A 19,340-nucleotide genomic window follows, 5' to 3' on the forward strand; every position below is an offset into this window, starting at 1 on the left:
AACTTGCCCCTTTTTATCACTTGGCAAACTTTGACAAATTGTGGTAATTTTTCGTTCCTTCGATAGTTCAGTTGGTAGAGCGGTGGACTGTAGCTCTTAAGTTCTTCAGAAATCCATAGGTCTCTGATTGTAAACCGGTTCGAAGGATAATTTTTTCAAACTTGCCCCTTTTTTATCACTTTCAAAACTTTGCCAAATTGTGGTAATATCTCGTTCCTTCGATAGCTCAGTTGGTAGAGCGGTGGACTGTAGCGGTTAAGTTCTTCAGAAATCCATAGGTCACTGGTTCGAATCCGGTTCGAAGGATAAATTTTTCAAACTTGCCCCTTTTTTATCACTTTCAAAACTTTGCCAAATTGTGGTACTATCTCGTTCCTTCGATAGCTCAGTTGGTAGAGCGGTGGACTGTAGCGGTTAAGTTCCTCAGAAATCCATAGGTCACTGGTTCCAATCCGGTTCGAAGGATAAATTTTTCAAACTTGCCCCTTTTTTATCACTTGGCAAACTTTGACAAATTGTGGTATTATTTCGTTCCTTCGATAGCGCAGTTGGTTGAGCGGTGGTCTGTAGCGCTTAAGTTCTTCAGAAATCCATAGGCCTCTGATTGTAAACCGGTTCGAAGGATAATTTTTTCAAATTTGCTCCTTTTTTATCACTTTCAAAACTTTGCCAAATTGTGGTAATATCTCGTTCCTTCGATAGCTCAGTTGGTAGAGCGGTGGACTGTAGCGGTTAAGTTCTTCAGAAATCCATAGGTCACTGGTTCGAATCCGGTTCGAAGGATAAATTTTTCAAACTTGCCCCTTTTTATCACTTGGCAAACTTTGCCAAATTGTGTTAATATCTCGTTCCTTCGATAGCTCAGTTGGTAGAGCGATGGACTGTATCGGCTATATTCTTCGGAAATCCATAGGTCACTGGTTCGAAGGAGTGATTTTTCAAACTTGCGCCTTGTTATCACTTTCCAAACTTTGCCAAATTGTGGTACTATCTCGTTCCTTCGATAGCTCAGTTGGCAGAGCGGTGGACTGTAGCGGTTAAGTTCCTCAGAAATCCATAGGTCACTGGTTCGAATCCGGTTCCAAGAATAAATTTTTCAAACTTGCCCCTTTTTTATCACTAGCCAAACTTTGCCAAATTGTGTTAATATCTCGTTCCTTCGATAGCTTAGTTGGTAGAGCGGTGGACTGTAGCGGTTGAATTCCTCAGAAATCCATAGGTCTCTGGTTTGAATCCGGTTCGAAGGATAAATTTTTTAAACTTGCCCCTTTTTTATCACTTGGCAAACTTTGCCAAATTGTGGCGATGTCTCGTTCCTTCGATAGCTCAGTTGGTAGACCGATGGACTGTAGCGGTTAAGTTCTTCTGAAATCCATAGGTCACTGGTTCGAATCCGGTTCGAAGGATAATTTTTTCAAACTTGCCCCTTTTTATCACTTTCAAAACTTTGACAAATTGTGGTACTATCTCGTTCCTTCGATAGCTCAGTTGGTAGAGCGGTGGACTGTAGCGGTTAAGTTCCTCAGAAATCCATAGGTCACTGGTTCGAATCCGGTTCGAAGGATAAATTTTTCAAACTTGCCCCTTTTTTATCACTTGGCAAACTTTGACAAATTGTGGTAATATTTCGTTCCTTCGATAGCGCAGTTGGTTGAGCGGTGGACTGTAGCGCTAAAGTTCTTCAGAAATCCATAGGCCTCTGATTGTAAACCGGTTCGAAGGATAATTTTTTCAAATTTGCCCCTTTTTTATCACTTTCAAAACTTGGCGAAATTGTGGTAATATCTCGTTCCTTCGATAGCTCAGTTGGTAGAGCGGTGGACTGTAGCGGTTAAGTTCTTCAGAAATCCATAGGTCACTGGTTCGAATCCGGTTCGAAGGATAAATTTTTCAAACTTGCCCCTTTTTATCACTTGGCAAACTTTGACAAATTGTGGTAATATTTCGTTCCTTCGATAGCGCAGTTGGTTGAGCGGTGGACTGTAGCGCTTAAGTTCTTCAGAAATCCATAGGCCTCTGATTGTAAACCGGTTCGAAGAATAATTTTTTCAAATTTGCCCCTTTTTTATCACTTTCAAAACTTTGCCAAATTGTGGTAATATCTCGTTCCTTCGATAGCTCAGTTGGTAGAGCGGTGGACTGTAGCGGTTAAGTTCTTCAGAAATCCATAGGTCACTGGTTCGAATCCGGTTCGAAGGATAAATTTTTCAAACTTGCCCCTTTTTATCACTTGGCAAACTTTGACAAATTGTGGTAATTTTTCGTTCCTTCGATAGTTCAGTTGGTAGAGCGGTGGACTGTAGCTCTTAAGTTCTTCAGAAATCCATAGGTCTCTGATTGTAAACCGGTTCGAAGGATAATTTTTTCAAACTTGCCCCTTTTTTATCACTTTCAAAACTTTGCCAAATTGTGGTAATATCTCGTTCCTTCGATAGCTCAGTTGGTAGAGCGGTGGACTGTAGCGGTTAAGTTCTTCAGAAATCCATAGGTCACTGGTTCGAATCCGGTTCGAAGGATAAATTTTTCAAACTTGCCCCTTTTTTATCACTTTCAAAACTTTGCCAAATTGTGGTACTATCTCGTTCCTTCGATAGCTCAGTTGGTAGAGCGGTGGACTGTAGCGGTTAAGTTCCTCAGAAATCCATAGGTCACTGGTTCCAATCCGGTTCGAAGGATAAATTTTTCAAACTTGCCCCTTTTTTATCACTTGGCAAACTTTGACAAATTGTGGTATTATTTCGTTCCTTCGATAGCGCAGTTGGTTGAGCGGTGGTCTGTAGCGCTTAAGTTCTTCAGAAATCCATAGGCCTCTGATTGTAAACCGGTTCGAAGGATAATTTTTTCAAATTTGCCCCTTTTTTATCACTTTCAAAACTTTGCCAAATTGTGGTAATATCTCGTTCCTTCGATAGCTCAGTTGGTAGAGCGGTGGACTGTAGCGGTTAAGTTCTTCAGAAATCCATAGGTCACTGGTTCGAATCCGGTACGAAGGATAAATTTTTCAAACTTGCCCCTTTTTTATCACTTTCGAAACTTTGCCAAATTGTGGTAATATCTCGTTCCTTCGATAGCTCAGTTGGTAGAGCGGTGGACTGTAGCGGTTAAGTTCTTCAGAAATCCATAGGTCACTGGTTCGAATCCGGTTCGAAAGATAAATTTTTCAAACTTGCCCCTTTGTTATCACTTGCTAAACGTTGACAAATTGTACCAATATCTCGTTCCTTCGAAACATCAATTGGAAGAGCGGTTGACTGTAGCGATTAAATTCTTCAGAAATCCATAGGTCACTGGTTCGAAGGATAAATTTTTCAAACTTGCCCCATTTTATCACTTTCAAAACATTGCCAAATTGTGGTACTATCTCGTTCCTTCGATAGCTCAGTTGATAGAGCGGTGGACTGTAGCGGGTGAGTTCCACAGAAATCCATAGATTACTGGTTCGAATCCGGTTCGAAGGATAAATTTTTCAAACTTGCCCCTTTTTTATCACTTGGCAAACTTTGACAAATTGTGGTAATATTTCGTTGCTTCGATAGCTCAGTTGGTAGAGCGGTGGACTGTAGCGCTTAAGTTCTTCAGAAATCCATAGGTCTCTGATTGTAAACCGGTTCGAAGGATAATTTTTTTAAACTTGCCCCTTTTTTATCACTTTTAAAACTTTGCCAAATTGTGGTAATATCTCGTTCCTTCGATAGCTCAGTTGGTAGAGCGGTGGACTGTAGCGGTTAAGTTCTTCAGAAATCCATAGGTCACTGGTTCGAAGGATTGATTTTTCAAACTTGTGCCTTTGTTATCACTTGCTAAACATTGACAAATTGTAGTAACATCTCGTTCCTGCGATAGCTCAGTTGGTAGAGCGATGGACTGTATCGGCTATATTCTTCGGAAATCCATAGGTCACTGGTTCGAAGGAGTGATTTTTCAAACTTGCGCCTTGTTATCACTTTCCAAACTTTGCCAAATTGTGGTACTATCTCGTTCCTTCGATAGCTCAGTTGGCAGAGCGGTGGACTGTAGCGGTTAAGTTCCTCAGAAATCCATAGGTCACTGGTTCGAATCCGGTTCCAAGGATAAATTTTTCAAACTTGCCCCTTTTTTATCACTTGCCAAACTTTGCCAAATTGTGTTAATATCTCGTTCCTTCGATAGCTCAGTTGGTAGAGCGGTGGACTGTAGCGGTTGAATTCCTCAGAAATCCATAGGTCTCTGGTTTGAATCCGGTTCGATGGATAAATTTTTTAAACTTGCCCCTTTTTTATCACTTGGCAAACTTTGCCAAATTGTGGCGATGTCTCGTTCCTTCGATAGCTCAGTTGGTAGAACGATGGACTGTAGCGGTTAAGTTCTTCTGAAATCCATAGGTCACTGGTTCGAATCCGGTTCGAAGGATAAATTTTTCAAACTTGCCCCTTTTTATCACTTTCAAAACTTTGCCAAATTGTGGTACTATCTCGTTCCTTCGATAGCTCAGTTGGTCGAGCGGTGGACTGTAGCGGTTAAGTTCCTCAGAAATCCATAGGTCACTGGTTCGAATCCGGTTCGAAGGATAAATTTTTCAAACTTGCCCCTTTTTATCACTTGGCAAACTTTGACAAATTGTGGTAATATTTCGTTCCTTCGATAGCGCAGTTGGTTGAGCGGTGGACTGTAGCGCTAAAGTTCTTCAGAAATCCATAGGCTTCTGATTGTAAACCGGTTCGAAGGATAATTTTTTCAAATTTGCCCCTTTTTTATCACTTTCAAAACTTTGCCAAATTGTGGTAATATCTCGTTCCTTCGATAGCTCAGTTGGTAGAGCGGTGGACTGTAGCGGTTAATTTCTTCAGAAATCCGGAGGTCGCTGGTTCGAATCCGGTTCGAAGGATAAATTTTTCAAACTTGCCCCTTTTTATCACTTGGCAAACTTTGACAAATTGTGGTAATATTTCGTTCCTTCGATAGCGCAGTTGGTTGAGCGGTGGACTGTAGCGCTTAAGTTCTTCAGAAATCCATAGGCCTCTGATTGTAAACCGGTTCGAAGAATAATTTTTTCAAATTTGCCCCTTTTTTATCACTTTCAAAACTTTGCCAAATTGTGGTAATATCTCGTTCCTTCGATAGCTCAGTTGGTAGAGCGGTGGACTGTAGCGGTTAAGTTCTTCAGAAATCCATAGGTCACTGGTTCGAATCCGGTTCGAAGGATAAATTTTTCAAACTTGCCCCTTTTTATCACTTGGCAAACTTTGACAAATTGTGGTAATTTTTCGTTCCTTCGATAGTTCAGTTGGTAGAGCGGTGGACTGTAGCTCTTAAGTTCTTCAGAAATCCATAGGTCTCTGATTGTAAACCGGTTCGAAGGATAATTTTTTCAAACTTGCCCCTTTTTTATCACTTTCAAAACTTTGCCAAATTGTGGTAATATCTCGTTCCTTCGATAGCTCAGTTGGTAGAGCGGTGGACTGTAGCGGTTAAGTTCTTCAGAAATCCATAGGTCACTGGTTCGAATCCGGTTCGAAGGATAAATTTTTCAAACTTGCCCCTTTTTTATCACTTTCAAAACTTTGCCAAATTGTGGTACTATCTCGTTCCTTCGATAGCTCAGTTGGTAGAGCGGTGGACTGTAGCGGTTAAGTTCCTCAGAAATCCATAGGTCACTGGTTCGAATCCGGTTCGAAGGATAAATTTTTCAAACTTGCCCCTTTTTTATCACTTGGCAAACTTTGACAAATTGTGGTATTATTTCGTTCCTTCGATAGCGCAGTTGGTTGAGCGGTGGACTGTAGCGCTTAAGTTCTTCAGAAATCCATAGGCCTCTGATTGTAAACCGGTTCGAAGGATAATTTTTTCAAATTTGCCCCTTTTTTATCACTTTCAAAACTTTGCCAAATTGTGGTAATATCTCGTTCCTTCGATAGCTCAGTTGGTAGAGCGGTGGACTGTAGCGGTAAAGTTCTTCAGAAATCCATAGGTCACTGGTTCGAATCCGGTTCGAAGGATAAATTTTTCAAACTTGCCCCTTTTTATCACTTGGCAAACTTTGACAAATTGTGGTAATTTTTCGTTCCTTCGATAGTTCAGTTGGTAGAGCGGTGAACTGTAGCTCTTAAGTTCTTCAGAAATCCATAGGTCTCTGATTGTAAACCGGTTCGAAGGATAATTTTTTCAAACTTGCCCCTTTTTTATCACTTTCAAAACTTTGCCAAATTGTGGTAATATCTCGTTCCTTCGATAGCTCAGTTGGTAGAGCGGTGGACTGTAGCGGTTAAGTTCTTCAGAAATCCATAGGTCACTGGTTCGAATCCGGTTCGAAGGATAAATTTTTCAAACTTGCCCCTTTTTTATCACTTGCCAAACTTTGCCAAATTGTGGCAATATCTGGTACCTTCGATAGCTCAGTTGGTAGAGCGGTGGACTGTAGCGGTAAAGTTCTGCAGAAATCCGTAGGTCACTGGTTCGAATCCGGTTCGAAGGATCAATTTTTCAAACTTGCCCCTTTGTTATCACTTGTCAAACATTGACAAATTGTACCAATATCTCGGTCCTTCGATAGCTCATTTGGAAGAGCGGTTGACTGTCGCGATTAAATTCTTCAGAAATCCATAGGTCACTGGTTCGAATCCGGTTCGAAGGATAAATTTTTCAAACTTGCCCCTTTTTTATCACTTTCAAAACTTTACCAAATTGTGGTACTATCTCGTTCCTTCGATAGCTCAGTTGGTAGAGCGGTGGACTGTAGCGGTTAAGTTCCTCAGAAATCCATAGGTCACTGGTTCGAATCTGGTTCGAAGGATAAATTTTTCAAACTTCCCCCTTTTTTATCACTTTGCAAACTTTGCCAAATTGTGTTACTATCTCGTTCCTTCGTTAGCTCAGTTGGTAGAGCGGTGAACTGTAGCGGTTAAGTTCCTCAGAAATCCATAGGTCACTGGTTCTAATCCGGTTCGAAGGATAAATTTTTCAAACTTGCCCCTTTTTTATCACTTTCCAAACTTTGCCAAATTGTGGCGATGTCTCGTTCCTTCGATAGCTCAGTTGGTAGAGCGATGGACTGTAGCGGTTAAGTTCTTCTGAAATCCATAGGTCACTGGTTCGAATCCGGTTCGAAGGATAAATTTTTCAAAGTTGCCCCTTTTTTAGCACTTTCCAAACTTTGCCAAATTGTGGTACTATCTCGTTCCTTCGATAGCTCAGTTGGTAGAGCGGTGAACTGTAGCGGTTAAGTTCCTCAGAAATCCATAGGTCACTGGTTCTAATCCGGTTCGAAGGATAAATTTTTCAAACTTGCCCCTTTTTTATCACTTTCCAAACTTTGCCAATTTGTGGTAATATCTCGTTCCTTCGATAGCTCAGTTGGTAGAGCGGTGGACTGTAGCGCTTAAGTTCTTCAGAAATCCATTGGTCACTGATTGTAAACCGGTTCGAAGGATAAATTTTTCAAACTTGCCCCTTTTTTATCACTTTTCAAACTTTGCCAAATTGTTGTAATATCTCGTTCCTTCGATACCTCAATTGGAAGAGCGGTGGACTGTAGCGATTAAATTCTTCAGAAATCCATAGGTCACTGGTTCGAATCCAGTTCGAAGGATAAATTTTTCAAACTTGCCCATTTTTATCACTTGCCAAACTTTTCCAAATTGTATTAATATCTCGTTCCTTCGATAGCTCAGTTGGTAGAGCGGTGGACTGTAGCGGTTAAGTTCCTCAGAAATCCATAGGTCACTGGTTCGAATCCGGTTCGAAGGATACATTTTTCAAACTTGCCCCTTTTTTATCACTTTCCAAACTTTGCTAAATTGTGGTAATATCTCGTTCCTTCGATAGCTCAGTTGGTAGAGCGGTGGACTTTAGCGGTTAAGTTCTTCAGAAATCCATAGGTCACTGGTTCGAATCCGGTTCGAAGGATAAATTTTTCAAACTTGCTCCTTTTTGATCACTTGCCAAACTTTGCCAAATTGTGGTAATATCTCGTTCCTTCGATAGCTCAGTTGGTAGAGCGGTGGACTGTAGCGGTTAAGTTCCTCAGAAATCCATAGGTCACTGGTTCGAATCCGGTTCGAAGGATAAATTTTTCAAACTTGCCCCTTTTTTATCACTTTTCAAACTTTGCCAAATTGTGGTAATATCTCGTTCCTTCGATAGCTCAGTTGGTAGAGCGGTGGACTGTAGCGGTGAAGTTCTTCAGAAATCCATAGGTCTCTGATTGTAAACCGGTTCGAAGGATAAATTTTTCAAACTTGCCCCTTTTTTATCACTTTCAAAACTTTGCCAAATTGTGGTAATATCTCGTTCCTTCGATAGCTCAGTTGGTAGAGCGGTGGACTGTAGCGGTTAAGTTCTTCAGAAATCCATAGGTCACTGGTTCGAATCCGATTCGAAAGATGAATTTTTCAAACTTGCCCTTTTTTATCACTTTCCAAACTTTGCCAAATTGTGGTAATATCTCGTTCATTCGATAGCTCAGTTGATGGACCGGTGGACTGTAGCGGTAAAGTTCTTCAGAAATCCGTAGGTCACTGGTTCGAATCCGGTTTGAAAGATAAATTTTTCAAACTTGCCCCTTTTTTATCACTTGGTAAACTTTGACAAATTGTGGTAATATTTCGTTCCTTCGATAGCTCAGTTGGTTGAGCGGTGGACTGTAGCGCTTAAGTTCTTCAGAAATCCATAGGTCACTGGTTGTAAACCGGTTCGAACAATAAATTTTTCAAACTTGCCCCTTTTTTATCACTTTACAAACTTTGCCAAATTGTTGTAATATCTCGTTCCTTCGATAGCTCAGTTGGTAGAGCGGTGGACTGTAGCGGTTAAGTTCTTCAGAAATCCATAGGTCACTGGTTCGAATCCGGTTCGAAGGATAAATTTTTCAAACTTGCCCCTTTTTTATCACTTTCTAAACTTTGCCAAATTGTGGCAATATCTGGTTCCTTCGTTAGCTCAGTTGGTAGAGCGGTGGACTGTAGCGGTAAAGTTCTTCAGAAATCCGGAGGTCACTGGTTCGAATCCGGTTTGAAAGATAAATTTTGCAAACTTGCCCCTTTGTTTTCACTTGCTAAACATTGACAAATTGCACCAATATCTCGTTCCTTCGAAACCTCAATTGGAAGAGCGGTTGACTGTAGCGATTAAATTCTTCAGAAATCCATAGGTCACTGGTTCGAATCCGGTTCGAAGGATAAATTTTTCAAACTTGCCCCTTTTTATCACTTTCAAAACTTTGCCAAATTGTGGTAATATCTCGTTCCTTCGATAGCTCAGTTGATCGAGCGGTGGACTGTAGCTCTTAAGTTCTTCAGAAATCCATAGGTCTCTGATTGTAAACCGGTTCGAAGGATACATTTTTCAAACTTGCCCCTTTTTTATCACTTGGCAAACTTTGACAAATTGTGGTAATATTTCGTTCCTTCGATAGCTCAGTTGGTAGAGCGGTGGACTGTAGCGCTTAAGTTCTTCAGAAATCCATAGGTCTGTGATTGTAAACCGGTTCGAAGGATAATTTTTTCAAACTTGCCCCTTTTTTATCACTTTTAAAACTTTGACAAATTGTGGTAATATCTCGTTCCTTCGATAGCTCAGTTGGTAGAGCGGTGGACTGTAGCGGTTAAGTTCTTCAGAAATCCATAGGTCACTGGTTCGAAGGATTGATTTTTCAAACTTGTGCCTTTGTTATTACTTGCTAAACATTGACAAATTGTAGTAACATCTCGTTCCTGCGATAGCTCAGTTGGTAGAGCGATGGACTGTATCGGCTATATTCTTCGGAAATCCATAGGTCACTGGTTCGAAGGAGTGATTTTTCAAACTTGCGCCTTGTTATCACTTTCCAAACTTTGCCAAATTGTGGTACTATCTCGTTCCTTCGATAGCTCAGTTGGCAGAGCGGTTGACTGTAGCGGTTAAGTTCCTCAGAAATCCATAGGTCACTTGTTCGAATCCGGTTCCAAGGATAAATTTTTCAAACTTGCCCATTTTTATCACTTGCCAAACTTTGCCAAATTGTGTTAATATCTCGTTCCTTCGATAGCTCAGTTGGTAGAGCGGTGTACTGTAGCGGTTGAATTCCTCAGAAATCCATAGGTCACTGGTTCGAATCCGGTTCGAAGGATAAATTTTTTAAACTTGCCCCTTTTTTATCACTTGGCAAACTTTGCCAAATTGTGGCGATGTCTCGTTCCTTCGATAGCTCAGTTGGTAGAGCGATGGACTGTAGCGGTTAAGTTCTTCTGAAATCCATAGGTCACTGGTTCGAATCCGGTTCGAAGGATAAATTTTTCAAACTTGCCCCTTTTTTATCACTTTGCAAACTTTGCCAAATTTTGGTGCTATCTCGTTCCTTCGATAGCTCAGTTGGTTGAGCGGTGGACTGTAGCGGTTAAGTTCCTCAGAAATCCATAGGTCACTGGTTCGAATCCGGTTCGAAGGATAAATTTTTCAAACTTGCCCCTTTTTTATCACTTGGCAAACTTTGACAAATTGTGGTAATATCTCGTTCCTTCGATAGCTCAGTTGGTAGAGCGGTGGACTGTAACGGTGAAGTTCCTCAGAAGTCCATAGGTCGCTGGTTCGAATCCGGTTCGAAGGATAAACTTTTCAAACTTGCTCCTTTTTTATCACTTGGCAAACTTTGACAAATTGTGGTAATATTTCGTTTCTTCGATAGCTCAGTTGGTAGAGCGGTGGACTGTAGCGCTTAAGTTCTTCAGAAATCCATAGGTCACTGATTGTAAACCGGTTCGAAGGATAAATTTTTCAAACTTGCCCCTTTTTTATCACTCTACAAACTTTGCCAAATTGTTGTAATATCTCGTTCCTTCGATAGCTCAGTTGGTAGAGCGGTGGACTGTAGCGGTTAAGTTCTTCAGAAATCCATAGGTCACTGGTTCGAACCCGGTTCGAAGGATAAATATTTCAAACTTGCCCCTTTTTCATCACTTGGCAAACTTTGACAAATTGTGGTAATATTTCGTTCCTTCGATAGCGCAGTTGGTTGAGCGGTGGACTGTAGCGCTTAAGTTCTTCAGAAAACCATAGGCCTCTGATTGTAAACCGGTTCGAAGGATAATTTTTTCAAATTTGCCCCTTTTTTATCACTTTCAAAACTTTGCCAAATTGTGGTAATATCTCGTTCCTTCGATAGCTCAGTTGGTAGAGCGGTGGACTGTAGCGGTAAAGTTCTTCAGAAATCCGTAGGTCACTGGTTCGAATCCGGTTCGAAGGATAAATTTTTCAAACTTGCCCCTTTGTTATCACTTGCTAAACCTTGACAAATTGTACCAATATCTCGTTCCTTCGATACCTCAATTGGAAGAGCGGTTGACTGTAGCGATTAAATTCTTCAGAAATCCATAGGTCACTGGTTCGAATCCGGTTCGAAGGATAAATTTTTCAAACTTGCCCCTTTTTATCACTTTCAAAACTTTGCCAAATTGTGGTACTATCTCGTTCCTTCGATAGCTCAGTTGGTAGAGCGGTGGACTGTAGCGGTTAAGTTCCTCAGAAATCCATAGGTCACTGGTTCGAATCCGGTTCGAAGGATAAATTTTTCAAACTTGCCCCTTTTTTATCACTTGGCAAACTTTGACAAATTGTGGTAATATTTCGTTCCTTCGATAGCGCAGTTGGTTGAGCGGTGGACTGTAGCGCTTAAGTTCTTCAGAAAACCATAGGCCTCTGATTGTAAACCGGTTCGAAGGATAATTTTTTCAAATTTGCCCCTTTTTTTATCACTTTCAAAACTTTGCCAAATTGTGGTAATATCTCGTTCCTTCGATAGCTCAGTTGGTAGAGCGGTGGACTGTAGCGGTTAAGTTCTTCAGAAATCCATAGGTCACTGGTTCGAATCCGGTTCGAAGGATAAATTTTTCAAACTTGCCCCTTTGTTATCACTTGCTAAACCTTGCCAAATTGTGGTACTATCTCGTTCCTTCGATAGCTCAGTTGGTAGAGCGGTGGACTGTAGCGGTTAAGTTCCTCAGAAATCCATAGGTCACTGGTTCGAATCCGGTTCGAAGGATAAATTTTTCAAACTTGCCCCTTTTTTATCACTTGGCAAACTTTGACAAATTGTGGTAATATTTCGTTCCTTCGATAGCGCAGTTGGTTGAGCGGTGGACTGTAGCGCTTAAGTTCTTCAGAAAACCATAGGCCTCTGATTGTAAACCGGTTCGAAGGATAATTTTTTCAAATTTGCCCCTTTTTTTATCACTTTCAAAACTTTGCCAAATTGTGGTAATATCTCGTTCCTTCGATAGCTCAGTTGGTAGAGCGGTGGACTGTAGCGGTTAAGTTCTTCAGAAATCCATAGGTCACTGGTTCGAATCCGGTTCGAAGGATACATTTTTCAAACTTGCCCCTTTTTATCACTTGGCAAACTTTGACAAATTGTGGTAATATCTCGTTCCTTCGATAGTTCAGTTGGTAGAGCGGTGGACTGTAGCTCTTAAGTTCTTCAGAAATCCATAGGTCTCTGATTGTAAACCGGTTCGAAGGATAAATTTTTCAAACTTGCCCCTTTTTTATCACTTTCAAAACTTTGCCAAATTGTGGTAATATCTCGTTCCTTCGATAGCTCAGTTGGTAGAGCGGTGGACTGTAGCGGTTAAGTTCTTCAGAAATCCATAGGTCACTGATTCGAATCCGGTTCGAAGGATAAATTTTTCAAACTTGCCCCTTTTTTATCACTTGCCAAACTTTGCCAAATTGTGGCAATATCTGGTACCTTCGATAGCTCAGTTGGTAGAGCGGTGGACTGTAGCGGTAAAGTTCTTCAGAAATCCGTAGGTCACTGGTTCGAATCCGGTTCGAAGGATCAATTTTTCAAACTTGCCCCTTTGTTATCACTTGTCAAACATTGACAAACTGTACCAATATCTCGGTCCTTCGATAGCTCATTTGGAAGAGCGGTTGACTGTCGCGATTAAATTCTTCAGAAATCCATAGGTCACTGGTTCGAATCCGGTTCGAAGGATAAATTTTTCAAACTTGCCCCTTTTTTATCACTTTACAAACTTTGCCAAATTGTGGTACTATCTCGTTCCTTCGATAGCTCAGTTGGTAGAGCGGTGGACTGTAGCGGTTAAGTTCCTCAGAAATCCATAGGTCACTGGTTCGAAGGATAAATTTTTCAAACTTGCCCCTTTTTTATCACTTGGCAAACTTTGCCAAATTGTGGTACTATCTCGTTCCTTCGATAGCTCAGTTGGTAGAGCGGTGAACTGTAGCGGTTAAGTTCCTCAGAAATCCATAGGTCACTGGTTCTAATCCGGTTCGAAGGATAAATTTTTCAAACTTGCCCCTTTTTTATCACTTTCCAAACTTTGCCAAATTGTGGCGATGTCTCGTTCCTTCGATAGCTCAGTTGGTAGAGCGATGGACTGTAGCGGTTAAGTTCTTCTGAAATCCATAGGTCACTGGTTCGAATCCGGTTCGAAGGATAAATTTTTCAAAGTTGCCCCTTTTTTATCACTTTCCAAACTTTGCCAAATTGTGGTACTATCTCGTTCCTTCGATAGCTCAGTTGGTATAGCGGTGAACTGTAGCGGTTAAGTTCCTCAGAAATCCATAGGTCACTGGTTCTAATCCGGTTCGAAGCATAAATTTTTCAAACTTGCCCCTTTTTTATCACTTTCCAAACTTTGCCAATTTGTGGTAATATCTCGTTCCTTCGATAGCTCAGTTGGTAGAGCGGTGGACTGTAGCGGTGAAGTTCCTCAGAAATCCATAGGTCACTGGTTCGAATCCGGTTCGAAGGATAAATTTTTCAAACTTGCCCCTTTTTTATCACTTTTCAAACTTTGCCAAATTGTGGTAATATCTCGTTCCTTCGATAGCTCAGTTGGTAGAGCGGTGGACTGTAGCGGTGAAGTTCTTCAGAAATCCATAGGTCTCTGATTGTAAACCGGTTCGAAGGATAAATTTTTCAAACTTGCCCCTTTTTTATCACTTTCAAAACTTTGCCAAATTGTGGTAATATCTCGTTCCTTCGATAGCTCAGTTGGTAGAGCGGTGGACTGTAGCGGTTAAGTTCTTCAGAAATCCATAGGTCACTGGTTCGAATCCGGTTCAAAAGATGAATTTTTCAAACTTGCCCCTTTTTTATCACTTTCCAAACTTTGCCAAATTGTGGTAATATCTCGTTCCTTCGATAGCTCAGTTGATGGACCGGTGGACTGTAGCGGTGAAGTTCCTCAGAAGTCCATAGGTCGCTGGTTCGAATCCGGTTCGAAGGATAAATTTTTAAAACTTGCCCCTTTTTTATCACTTGGTAAACTTTGACAAATTGTGGTTATATTTCGTTCCTTCGATAGCTCAGTTGGTTGAGCGGTGGACTGTAGCGCTTAAGTTCTTCAGAAATCCATAGGTCACTGATTGTAAACCGGTTCGAACAATAAATTTTTCAAACTTGCCCCTTTTTTATCACTTTACAAACTTTGCCAAATTGTTGTAATATCTCGTTCCTTCGATAGCTCTGTTGGTAGAGCGGTGGACTGTAGCGGTTAAGTTCTTCAGAAATCCATAGGTCACTGGTTCGAATCCGGTTCGAAGGATAAATTTTTCAAACTTGCCCCTTTTTTATCACTTTACAAACTTTGCCAAATTGTGGCAATATCTGGTTCCTTCGTTAGCTCAGTTGGTAGAGCGGTGGACTGTAGCGGTAAAGTTCTTCAGAAATCCGTAGGTCACTGGTTCGAATCCGGTTTGAAAGATAAATTTTTCAAACTTGCCCCTTTGTTTTCACTTGCTAAACGTTGACAAATTGCACCAATATCTCGTTCCTTCGAAACCTCAATTGGAAGAGCGGTTGACTGTAGCGATTAAATTCTTCAGAAATCCATAGGTCACTGGTTCGAATCCGGTTCGAAGGATAAATTTTTCAAACTTGCCCCTTTTTATCACTTTCAAAACTTTGACAAATTGTGGTAATATTTCGTTCCTTCGATAGCTCAGTTGGTAGAGCGGTGGACTGTAGCGGGTGAGTTCCACAGAAATCCATAGATCACTGGTTCTTATCCGGTTCGAAGGATACATTTTTCAAACTTGCCCCTTTTTTATCATTTGGCAAACTTTGACAAATTGTGGTAATATTTCGTTCCTTCGATAGCTCAGTTGGTAGAGCGGTGGACTGTAGCGCTTAAGTTCTTCAGAAATCCATAGGTCTCTGATTGTAAACCGGTTCGAAGGATAATTTTTTCAAACTTGCCCCTTTTTTATCACTTTTAAAACTTTGCCAAATTGTGGTAATATCTCGTTCCTTCGATAGCTCAGTTGGTAGAGCGGTGGACTCTAGCGGTTAAGTTCTTCAGAAATCCATAGGTCACTGGTTCGAAGGATTGATTTTTCAAACTTGTGCCTTTGTTATCACTTGCTAAACATTGACAAATTGTAGTAACATCTCGTTCCTGCGATAGCTCAGTTGGTAGAGCGATGGACTGTATCGGCTATATTCTTCGGAAATCCATAGGTCACTGGTTCGAAGGAGTGATTTTTCAAACTTGCGCCTTGTTATCACTTTCCAAACTTTGCCAAATTGTGGTACTATCTCGTTCCTTCGATAGCTCAGTTGGCAGAGCGGTTGACTGTAGCGGTTAAGTTCCTCAGAAATCCATAGATCACTTGTTCGAATCCGGTTCCAAGGATAAATTTTTCAAACTTGCCCATTTTTATCACTTGCCAAACTTTGCCAAATTGTGTTAATATCTCGTTCCTTCGATAGCTCAGTTGGTAGAGCGGTGTACTGTAGCGGTTGAATTCCTCAGAAATCCATAGGTCACTGGTTCGAATCCGGTTCGAAGGATAAATTTTTTAAACTTGCCCCTTTTTTATCACTTGGCAAACTTTGCCAAATTGTGGCGATGTCTCGTTCCTTCGATAGCTCAGTTGGTAGAGCGATGGACTGTAGCGGTTAAGTTCTTCTGAAATCCATAGGTCACTGGTTCGAATCCGGTTCGAAGGATAAATTTTTCAAACTTGCCCCTTTTTTATCACTTTGCAAACTTTGCCAAATTTTGGTACTATCTCGTTCCTTCGATAGCTCAGTTGGTAGAGCGGTGGACTGTAGCGGTTAAGTTCCTCAGAAATCCATAGGTCACTGGTTCGAATCCGGTTCGAAGGATAAATTTTTCAAACTTGCCCCTTTTTTATCACTTTGCAAACTTTGCCAAATTGTGGTAATATCTCGTTCCTTCGATAGCTCAGTTGGTAGAGCGGTGGACTGTAGCGGTGAAGTTCCTCAAAAGTCCATAGGTCGCTGGTTCGAATCCGGTTCGAATCCGGTTCGAAGGATAAATTTTTCAAACTTGCTCCTTTTTTATCACTTGGCAAACTTTGACAAATTGTGGTAATATTTCATTTCTTCGATAGCTCAGTTGGTAGAGCGGTGGACTGTAGCGCTTAAGTTCTTCAGAAATCCATAGGTCACTGGTTCGAATCCGGTTCGAAGGATAAATTTTTCAAACTGGCCCCTTTTTTATCACTTTACAAACTTTGCCAAATTGTTGTAATATCTCGTTCCTTCGATAGCTCAGTTGGTAGAGCGGTGGACTGTAGCGGTTAAGTTCTTCAGAAATCCATAGATCACTGGTTCGAATCCGGTTCGAAGGATAAATTTTTCAAACTTGCCCCTTTTTCATCACTTTCCAAACTTTGCCAAATTGTGGCAATATCTGGTTCCTTCGATAGCTCAGTTGGTAGAGCGGTGGACTGTAGCGGTAAAGTTCTTCAGAAATCCGTAGGTCACTGGTTCGAATCCGGTTCGAAGGATAAATTTTTCAAACTTGCCCCTTTGTTATCACTTGCTAAACGTTGACAAATTGTACCAATATCTCGTTCCTTCGATACCTCAATTGGAAGAGCGGTTGACTGTAGCGATTAAATTCTTCAGAAATCCGTAGATCACTGGTTCGAATCCGGTTCGAAGGATAAATTTTTCAAACTTGCCCCTTTTTATCACTTTCAAAACTTTGCCAAATTGTGGTACTATCTCGTTCCTTCGATAGCTCAGTTGGTAGAGCGGTGGACTGTAGCGGTTAAGTTCCTCAGAAATCCATAGGTCACTGGTTCGAATCCGGTTCGAAGGATAAATTTTTCAAACTTGCCCCTTTTTATCACTTTCAAAACTTTGCCAAATTGTGGTATTATATCGTTCCTTCGATAGCTCAGTTGGTAGAGCGGTGGACTGTAGCTCTTAAGTTCTTCAGAAATCCATAGGTCTCTGATTGTAAACCGGTTCGAAGGATAATTTTTTGAAACTTGCCCCTTTTTTATCACTTTCAAAACTTTGCCAAATTGTGGTAATATATCGTTCCTTCGATAGCTCAGTTGGTAGAGCGGTGGACTGTAGCGGTTAAGTTCCTCAGAAATCCATAGGTCACTGGTTCGAATCCGGTTCGAAGGATAAATTTTTCAAACTTGCCCCTTTTTCATCACTTTCAAAACTTTGCCAAATTGTGGCAATATCTGGTTCCTTCGATAGCTCAGTTGGTAGAGCGGTGGACTGTAGCGGTGAAGTTCTTCAGAAATCCGTAGGTCACTGGTTCGAATCCGGTTCGAAGGATAAATTTTTCAAACTTGCCCCTTTGTTATCACTTGTCAAACATTGACAAATTGTACCAATATCTCGGTCCTTCGATAGCTCATTTGGAAGAGCGGTTGACTGTCGCGATTAAATTCTTCAGAAATCCATAGGTCACTGGTTCGAATCCGGTTCGAAGGATAAATTTTTCAAACTTGCCCCTTTTTTATCACTTTACAAACTTTGCCAAATTGTGGTACTATCTCGTTCCTTCGATAGCTCAGTTGGTAGAGCGGTGGACTGTAGCGGTTAAGTTCCTCAGAAATCCATAGGTCACTGGTTCGAATCCGGTTCGAAGGATAAATTTTTCAAATTGCCCCTTTTTTATCACTTTGCAAACTTTGCCAAATTGTGGTACTATCTCGTTCCTTCGATAGCTCAGTTGGTAGAGCGGTGAACTGTAGCGGTTAAGTTCCTCAGAAATCCATAGGTCACTGGTTCGAATCCTGTTCGAAGGATAAATTTTTCAAACTTGCCCCTTTTTTATCACTTGGCAAACTTTGCCAAATTGTGGCGATGTCTCGTTCCTTCGATAGCTCAGTTGGTAGAGCGATGGACTGTAGCGGTTAAGTTCTTCTGAAATCCATAGGTCACTGGTTCGAATCCGGTTCGAAGGATAAATTTTGCAAAGTTGCCCCTTTTTTATCACTTTCCAAACTTTGCCAAATTGTGGTACTATCTCGTTCCTTCGATAGCTCAGTTGGTAGAGCGGTGGACTGTAGCGGTTAAGTTCCTCAGAAATCCATAGGTCACTGGTTCTAATCCGGTTCGAAGGATAAATTTTTCAAACTTGCCCCTTTTTTATCACTTTACAAACTTTGCCAAATTGTGGTAATATCTCGTTCCTTCGATAGCTCAGTTGGTAGAGCGGTGGACTGTAGCGCTTAAGTTATTCAGAAATCCATAGATCACTGATTGTCAACCGGTTCGAAGGATAAATTTTTCAAACTTGCCCCTTTTTTATCACTTTACAAACTTTGCCAAATTGTTGTAATATCTCGTTCCTTCGATACCTCAATTGGAAGAGCGGTGGACTGTAGCGATTAAATTCTTCAGAAATCCATAGGTCAGTGGTTCGAATCCAGTTCGAAGGATAAATTTTTCAAACTTGCCCATTTTTATCACTTGCCAAACTTTTCCAAATGGTATTAATATCTCGTTCCTTCGATAGCTCAGTTGGTAGAGCGGTGGACTGTAGCGGTTAAGTTCCTCAGAAATCCATAGGTCACTGGTTCGAATCCGGTTCGAAGGATAAATTTTTCAAACTTGCCCCTTTTTTATCACTTTCCAAACTTTGCTAAATTGTGGTAATATCTCGTTCCTTCGATAGCTCAGTTGGTAGAGCGGTGGACTTTAGCGGTTAAGTTCTTCAGAAATCCTTAGGTCACTGGTTCGAATCCGGTTCGAAGGATAAATTTTTCAAACTTGCCCCTTTTTTATCACTTGCCAAACTTTGCCAAATTGTGGTAATATCTCGTTCCTTCGATAGCTCAGTTGGTAGAGCGGTGGACTGTAGCGGTTAAGTTCCTCAGAAATCCATAGGTCACTGGTTCGAATCCTGTTCGAAGGATAAATTTTTCAAACTTGCCTCTTTTTTATCACTTTTCAAACTTTGCCAAATTGTGGTAATATCTCATTCCTTCGATAGCTCAGTTGGTAGAGCGGTGGACTGTAGCGGTTAAGTTCTTCAGAAATCCATAGGTCTCTGATTGTAAACCGGTTCGAAGGATAAATTTTTCAAACTTGCCCCTTTTTTATCACTTTCAAAACTTTGCCAAATTGTGTTAATATCTCG

At 41.0% G+C, this 19,340-nt stretch overlaps 1 protein-coding gene and 50 non-coding genes across 51 annotated transcripts in view; all 51 read left to right on the top strand.

Moving 5' to 3' along the window:
* The window catches only part of LOC146168571 (protein FAM227B-like), a 154,735-nt gene that overhangs the window by 124,405 nt on the left and 10,990 nt on the right, over window positions 1–19,340 (top strand). The gene's annotated exons all lie outside the window — the stretch shown is intronic.
* On the top strand, window positions 216–306 carry Trnay-gua (transfer RNA tyrosine (anticodon GUA)). Its single transcript is given in 2 exon segments — window positions 216–252; window positions 271–306. It is a non-coding gene; the product is annotated as a tRNA-Tyr (tRNA).
* Trnay-gua (transfer RNA tyrosine (anticodon GUA)) lies at window positions 375–465 on the top strand. The gene is given in 2 exon segments: window positions 375–411; window positions 430–465. It is a non-coding gene; the product is annotated as a tRNA-Tyr (tRNA).
* Trnay-gua (transfer RNA tyrosine (anticodon GUA)) lies at window positions 693–783 on the top strand. The gene is given in 2 exon segments: window positions 693–729; window positions 748–783. It is a non-coding gene; the product is annotated as a tRNA-Tyr (tRNA).
* Trnay-gua (transfer RNA tyrosine (anticodon GUA)) lies at window positions 1,316–1,406 on the top strand. Its single transcript is given in 2 exon segments — window positions 1,316–1,352; window positions 1,371–1,406. It is a non-coding gene; the product is annotated as a tRNA-Tyr (tRNA).
* Window positions 1,474–1,564, top strand: Trnay-gua (transfer RNA tyrosine (anticodon GUA)). The gene is given in 2 exon segments: window positions 1,474–1,510; window positions 1,529–1,564. It is a non-coding gene; the product is annotated as a tRNA-Tyr (tRNA).
* On the top strand, window positions 1,792–1,882 carry Trnay-gua (transfer RNA tyrosine (anticodon GUA)). Its single transcript is given in 2 exon segments — window positions 1,792–1,828; window positions 1,847–1,882. It is a non-coding gene; the product is annotated as a tRNA-Tyr (tRNA).
* On the top strand, window positions 2,109–2,199 carry Trnay-gua (transfer RNA tyrosine (anticodon GUA)). Its single transcript is given in 2 exon segments — window positions 2,109–2,145; window positions 2,164–2,199. It is a non-coding gene; the product is annotated as a tRNA-Tyr (tRNA).
* On the top strand, window positions 2,426–2,516 carry Trnay-gua (transfer RNA tyrosine (anticodon GUA)). Its single transcript is given in 2 exon segments — window positions 2,426–2,462; window positions 2,481–2,516. It is a non-coding gene; the product is annotated as a tRNA-Tyr (tRNA).
* Window positions 2,585–2,675, top strand: Trnay-gua (transfer RNA tyrosine (anticodon GUA)). The gene is given in 2 exon segments: window positions 2,585–2,621; window positions 2,640–2,675. It is a non-coding gene; the product is annotated as a tRNA-Tyr (tRNA).
* Trnay-gua (transfer RNA tyrosine (anticodon GUA)) lies at window positions 2,903–2,993 on the top strand. The gene is given in 2 exon segments: window positions 2,903–2,939; window positions 2,958–2,993. It is a non-coding gene; the product is annotated as a tRNA-Tyr (tRNA).
* On the top strand, window positions 3,062–3,152 carry Trnay-gua (transfer RNA tyrosine (anticodon GUA)). Its single transcript is given in 2 exon segments — window positions 3,062–3,098; window positions 3,117–3,152. It is a non-coding gene; the product is annotated as a tRNA-Tyr (tRNA).
* On the top strand, window positions 4,299–4,389 carry Trnay-gua (transfer RNA tyrosine (anticodon GUA)). The gene is given in 2 exon segments: window positions 4,299–4,335; window positions 4,354–4,389. It is a non-coding gene; the product is annotated as a tRNA-Tyr (tRNA).
* Window positions 4,457–4,547, top strand: Trnay-gua (transfer RNA tyrosine (anticodon GUA)). Its single transcript is given in 2 exon segments — window positions 4,457–4,493; window positions 4,512–4,547. It is a non-coding gene; the product is annotated as a tRNA-Tyr (tRNA).
* Window positions 5,091–5,181, top strand: Trnay-gua (transfer RNA tyrosine (anticodon GUA)). The gene is given in 2 exon segments: window positions 5,091–5,127; window positions 5,146–5,181. It is a non-coding gene; the product is annotated as a tRNA-Tyr (tRNA).
* Trnay-gua (transfer RNA tyrosine (anticodon GUA)) lies at window positions 5,408–5,498 on the top strand. Its single transcript is given in 2 exon segments — window positions 5,408–5,444; window positions 5,463–5,498. It is a non-coding gene; the product is annotated as a tRNA-Tyr (tRNA).
* Trnay-gua (transfer RNA tyrosine (anticodon GUA)) lies at window positions 5,567–5,657 on the top strand. The gene is given in 2 exon segments: window positions 5,567–5,603; window positions 5,622–5,657. It is a non-coding gene; the product is annotated as a tRNA-Tyr (tRNA).
* On the top strand, window positions 5,885–5,975 carry Trnay-gua (transfer RNA tyrosine (anticodon GUA)). The gene is given in 2 exon segments: window positions 5,885–5,921; window positions 5,940–5,975. It is a non-coding gene; the product is annotated as a tRNA-Tyr (tRNA).
* Trnay-gua (transfer RNA tyrosine (anticodon GUA)) lies at window positions 6,202–6,292 on the top strand. Its single transcript is given in 2 exon segments — window positions 6,202–6,238; window positions 6,257–6,292. It is a non-coding gene; the product is annotated as a tRNA-Tyr (tRNA).
* On the top strand, window positions 6,361–6,451 carry Trnay-gua (transfer RNA tyrosine (anticodon GUA)). The gene is given in 2 exon segments: window positions 6,361–6,397; window positions 6,416–6,451. It is a non-coding gene; the product is annotated as a tRNA-Tyr (tRNA).
* Window positions 6,679–6,769, top strand: Trnay-gua (transfer RNA tyrosine (anticodon GUA)). The gene is given in 2 exon segments: window positions 6,679–6,715; window positions 6,734–6,769. It is a non-coding gene; the product is annotated as a tRNA-Tyr (tRNA).
* Trnay-gua (transfer RNA tyrosine (anticodon GUA)) lies at window positions 6,997–7,087 on the top strand. The gene is given in 2 exon segments: window positions 6,997–7,033; window positions 7,052–7,087. It is a non-coding gene; the product is annotated as a tRNA-Tyr (tRNA).
* On the top strand, window positions 7,632–7,722 carry Trnay-gua (transfer RNA tyrosine (anticodon GUA)). The gene is given in 2 exon segments: window positions 7,632–7,668; window positions 7,687–7,722. It is a non-coding gene; the product is annotated as a tRNA-Tyr (tRNA).
* Window positions 7,950–8,040, top strand: Trnay-gua (transfer RNA tyrosine (anticodon GUA)). Its single transcript is given in 2 exon segments — window positions 7,950–7,986; window positions 8,005–8,040. It is a non-coding gene; the product is annotated as a tRNA-Tyr (tRNA).
* On the top strand, window positions 8,744–8,834 carry Trnay-gua (transfer RNA tyrosine (anticodon GUA)). The gene is given in 2 exon segments: window positions 8,744–8,780; window positions 8,799–8,834. It is a non-coding gene; the product is annotated as a tRNA-Tyr (tRNA).
* On the top strand, window positions 10,150–10,240 carry Trnay-gua (transfer RNA tyrosine (anticodon GUA)). The gene is given in 2 exon segments: window positions 10,150–10,186; window positions 10,205–10,240. It is a non-coding gene; the product is annotated as a tRNA-Tyr (tRNA).
* On the top strand, window positions 10,309–10,399 carry Trnay-gua (transfer RNA tyrosine (anticodon GUA)). Its single transcript is given in 2 exon segments — window positions 10,309–10,345; window positions 10,364–10,399. It is a non-coding gene; the product is annotated as a tRNA-Tyr (tRNA).
* Window positions 10,468–10,558, top strand: Trnay-gua (transfer RNA tyrosine (anticodon GUA)). Its single transcript is given in 2 exon segments — window positions 10,468–10,504; window positions 10,523–10,558. It is a non-coding gene; the product is annotated as a tRNA-Tyr (tRNA).
* On the top strand, window positions 10,786–10,876 carry Trnay-gua (transfer RNA tyrosine (anticodon GUA)). Its single transcript is given in 2 exon segments — window positions 10,786–10,822; window positions 10,841–10,876. It is a non-coding gene; the product is annotated as a tRNA-Tyr (tRNA).
* On the top strand, window positions 11,104–11,194 carry Trnay-gua (transfer RNA tyrosine (anticodon GUA)). Its single transcript is given in 2 exon segments — window positions 11,104–11,140; window positions 11,159–11,194. It is a non-coding gene; the product is annotated as a tRNA-Tyr (tRNA).
* Window positions 11,421–11,511, top strand: Trnay-gua (transfer RNA tyrosine (anticodon GUA)). Its single transcript is given in 2 exon segments — window positions 11,421–11,457; window positions 11,476–11,511. It is a non-coding gene; the product is annotated as a tRNA-Tyr (tRNA).
* Window positions 11,740–11,830, top strand: Trnay-gua (transfer RNA tyrosine (anticodon GUA)). The gene is given in 2 exon segments: window positions 11,740–11,776; window positions 11,795–11,830. It is a non-coding gene; the product is annotated as a tRNA-Tyr (tRNA).
* Trnay-gua (transfer RNA tyrosine (anticodon GUA)) lies at window positions 11,899–11,989 on the top strand. The gene is given in 2 exon segments: window positions 11,899–11,935; window positions 11,954–11,989. It is a non-coding gene; the product is annotated as a tRNA-Tyr (tRNA).
* Window positions 12,218–12,308, top strand: Trnay-gua (transfer RNA tyrosine (anticodon GUA)). Its single transcript is given in 2 exon segments — window positions 12,218–12,254; window positions 12,273–12,308. It is a non-coding gene; the product is annotated as a tRNA-Tyr (tRNA).
* On the top strand, window positions 12,535–12,625 carry Trnay-gua (transfer RNA tyrosine (anticodon GUA)). The gene is given in 2 exon segments: window positions 12,535–12,571; window positions 12,590–12,625. It is a non-coding gene; the product is annotated as a tRNA-Tyr (tRNA).
* Trnay-gua (transfer RNA tyrosine (anticodon GUA)) lies at window positions 12,694–12,784 on the top strand. Its single transcript is given in 2 exon segments — window positions 12,694–12,730; window positions 12,749–12,784. It is a non-coding gene; the product is annotated as a tRNA-Tyr (tRNA).
* On the top strand, window positions 13,319–13,409 carry Trnay-gua (transfer RNA tyrosine (anticodon GUA)). The gene is given in 2 exon segments: window positions 13,319–13,355; window positions 13,374–13,409. It is a non-coding gene; the product is annotated as a tRNA-Tyr (tRNA).
* Trnay-gua (transfer RNA tyrosine (anticodon GUA)) lies at window positions 13,637–13,727 on the top strand. The gene is given in 2 exon segments: window positions 13,637–13,673; window positions 13,692–13,727. It is a non-coding gene; the product is annotated as a tRNA-Tyr (tRNA).
* Trnay-gua (transfer RNA tyrosine (anticodon GUA)) lies at window positions 15,838–15,928 on the top strand. Its single transcript is given in 2 exon segments — window positions 15,838–15,874; window positions 15,893–15,928. It is a non-coding gene; the product is annotated as a tRNA-Tyr (tRNA).
* Window positions 15,997–16,087, top strand: Trnay-gua (transfer RNA tyrosine (anticodon GUA)). The gene is given in 2 exon segments: window positions 15,997–16,033; window positions 16,052–16,087. It is a non-coding gene; the product is annotated as a tRNA-Tyr (tRNA).
* Trnay-gua (transfer RNA tyrosine (anticodon GUA)) lies at window positions 16,326–16,416 on the top strand. The gene is given in 2 exon segments: window positions 16,326–16,362; window positions 16,381–16,416. It is a non-coding gene; the product is annotated as a tRNA-Tyr (tRNA).
* Trnay-gua (transfer RNA tyrosine (anticodon GUA)) lies at window positions 16,485–16,575 on the top strand. Its single transcript is given in 2 exon segments — window positions 16,485–16,521; window positions 16,540–16,575. It is a non-coding gene; the product is annotated as a tRNA-Tyr (tRNA).
* Trnay-gua (transfer RNA tyrosine (anticodon GUA)) lies at window positions 16,644–16,734 on the top strand. The gene is given in 2 exon segments: window positions 16,644–16,680; window positions 16,699–16,734. It is a non-coding gene; the product is annotated as a tRNA-Tyr (tRNA).
* Trnay-gua (transfer RNA tyrosine (anticodon GUA)) lies at window positions 16,961–17,051 on the top strand. Its single transcript is given in 2 exon segments — window positions 16,961–16,997; window positions 17,016–17,051. It is a non-coding gene; the product is annotated as a tRNA-Tyr (tRNA).
* Trnay-gua (transfer RNA tyrosine (anticodon GUA)) lies at window positions 17,278–17,368 on the top strand. Its single transcript is given in 2 exon segments — window positions 17,278–17,314; window positions 17,333–17,368. It is a non-coding gene; the product is annotated as a tRNA-Tyr (tRNA).
* Window positions 17,437–17,527, top strand: Trnay-gua (transfer RNA tyrosine (anticodon GUA)). Its single transcript is given in 2 exon segments — window positions 17,437–17,473; window positions 17,492–17,527. It is a non-coding gene; the product is annotated as a tRNA-Tyr (tRNA).
* Trnay-gua (transfer RNA tyrosine (anticodon GUA)) lies at window positions 17,755–17,845 on the top strand. The gene is given in 2 exon segments: window positions 17,755–17,791; window positions 17,810–17,845. It is a non-coding gene; the product is annotated as a tRNA-Tyr (tRNA).
* On the top strand, window positions 18,072–18,162 carry Trnay-gua (transfer RNA tyrosine (anticodon GUA)). The gene is given in 2 exon segments: window positions 18,072–18,108; window positions 18,127–18,162. It is a non-coding gene; the product is annotated as a tRNA-Tyr (tRNA).
* Trnay-gua (transfer RNA tyrosine (anticodon GUA)) lies at window positions 18,231–18,321 on the top strand. The gene is given in 2 exon segments: window positions 18,231–18,267; window positions 18,286–18,321. It is a non-coding gene; the product is annotated as a tRNA-Tyr (tRNA).
* On the top strand, window positions 18,707–18,797 carry Trnay-gua (transfer RNA tyrosine (anticodon GUA)). The gene is given in 2 exon segments: window positions 18,707–18,743; window positions 18,762–18,797. It is a non-coding gene; the product is annotated as a tRNA-Tyr (tRNA).
* Trnay-gua (transfer RNA tyrosine (anticodon GUA)) lies at window positions 19,025–19,115 on the top strand. The gene is given in 2 exon segments: window positions 19,025–19,061; window positions 19,080–19,115. It is a non-coding gene; the product is annotated as a tRNA-Tyr (tRNA).

Source organism: Ascidiella aspersa, chromosome 1, assembly GCF_963924565.1.
Source record: "Ascidiella aspersa chromosome 1, kaAscAspe10.2, whole genome shotgun sequence".
Classification (NCBI taxonomy): domain Eukaryota; kingdom Metazoa; phylum Chordata; class Ascidiacea; order Phlebobranchia; family Ascidiidae; genus Ascidiella; species Ascidiella aspersa.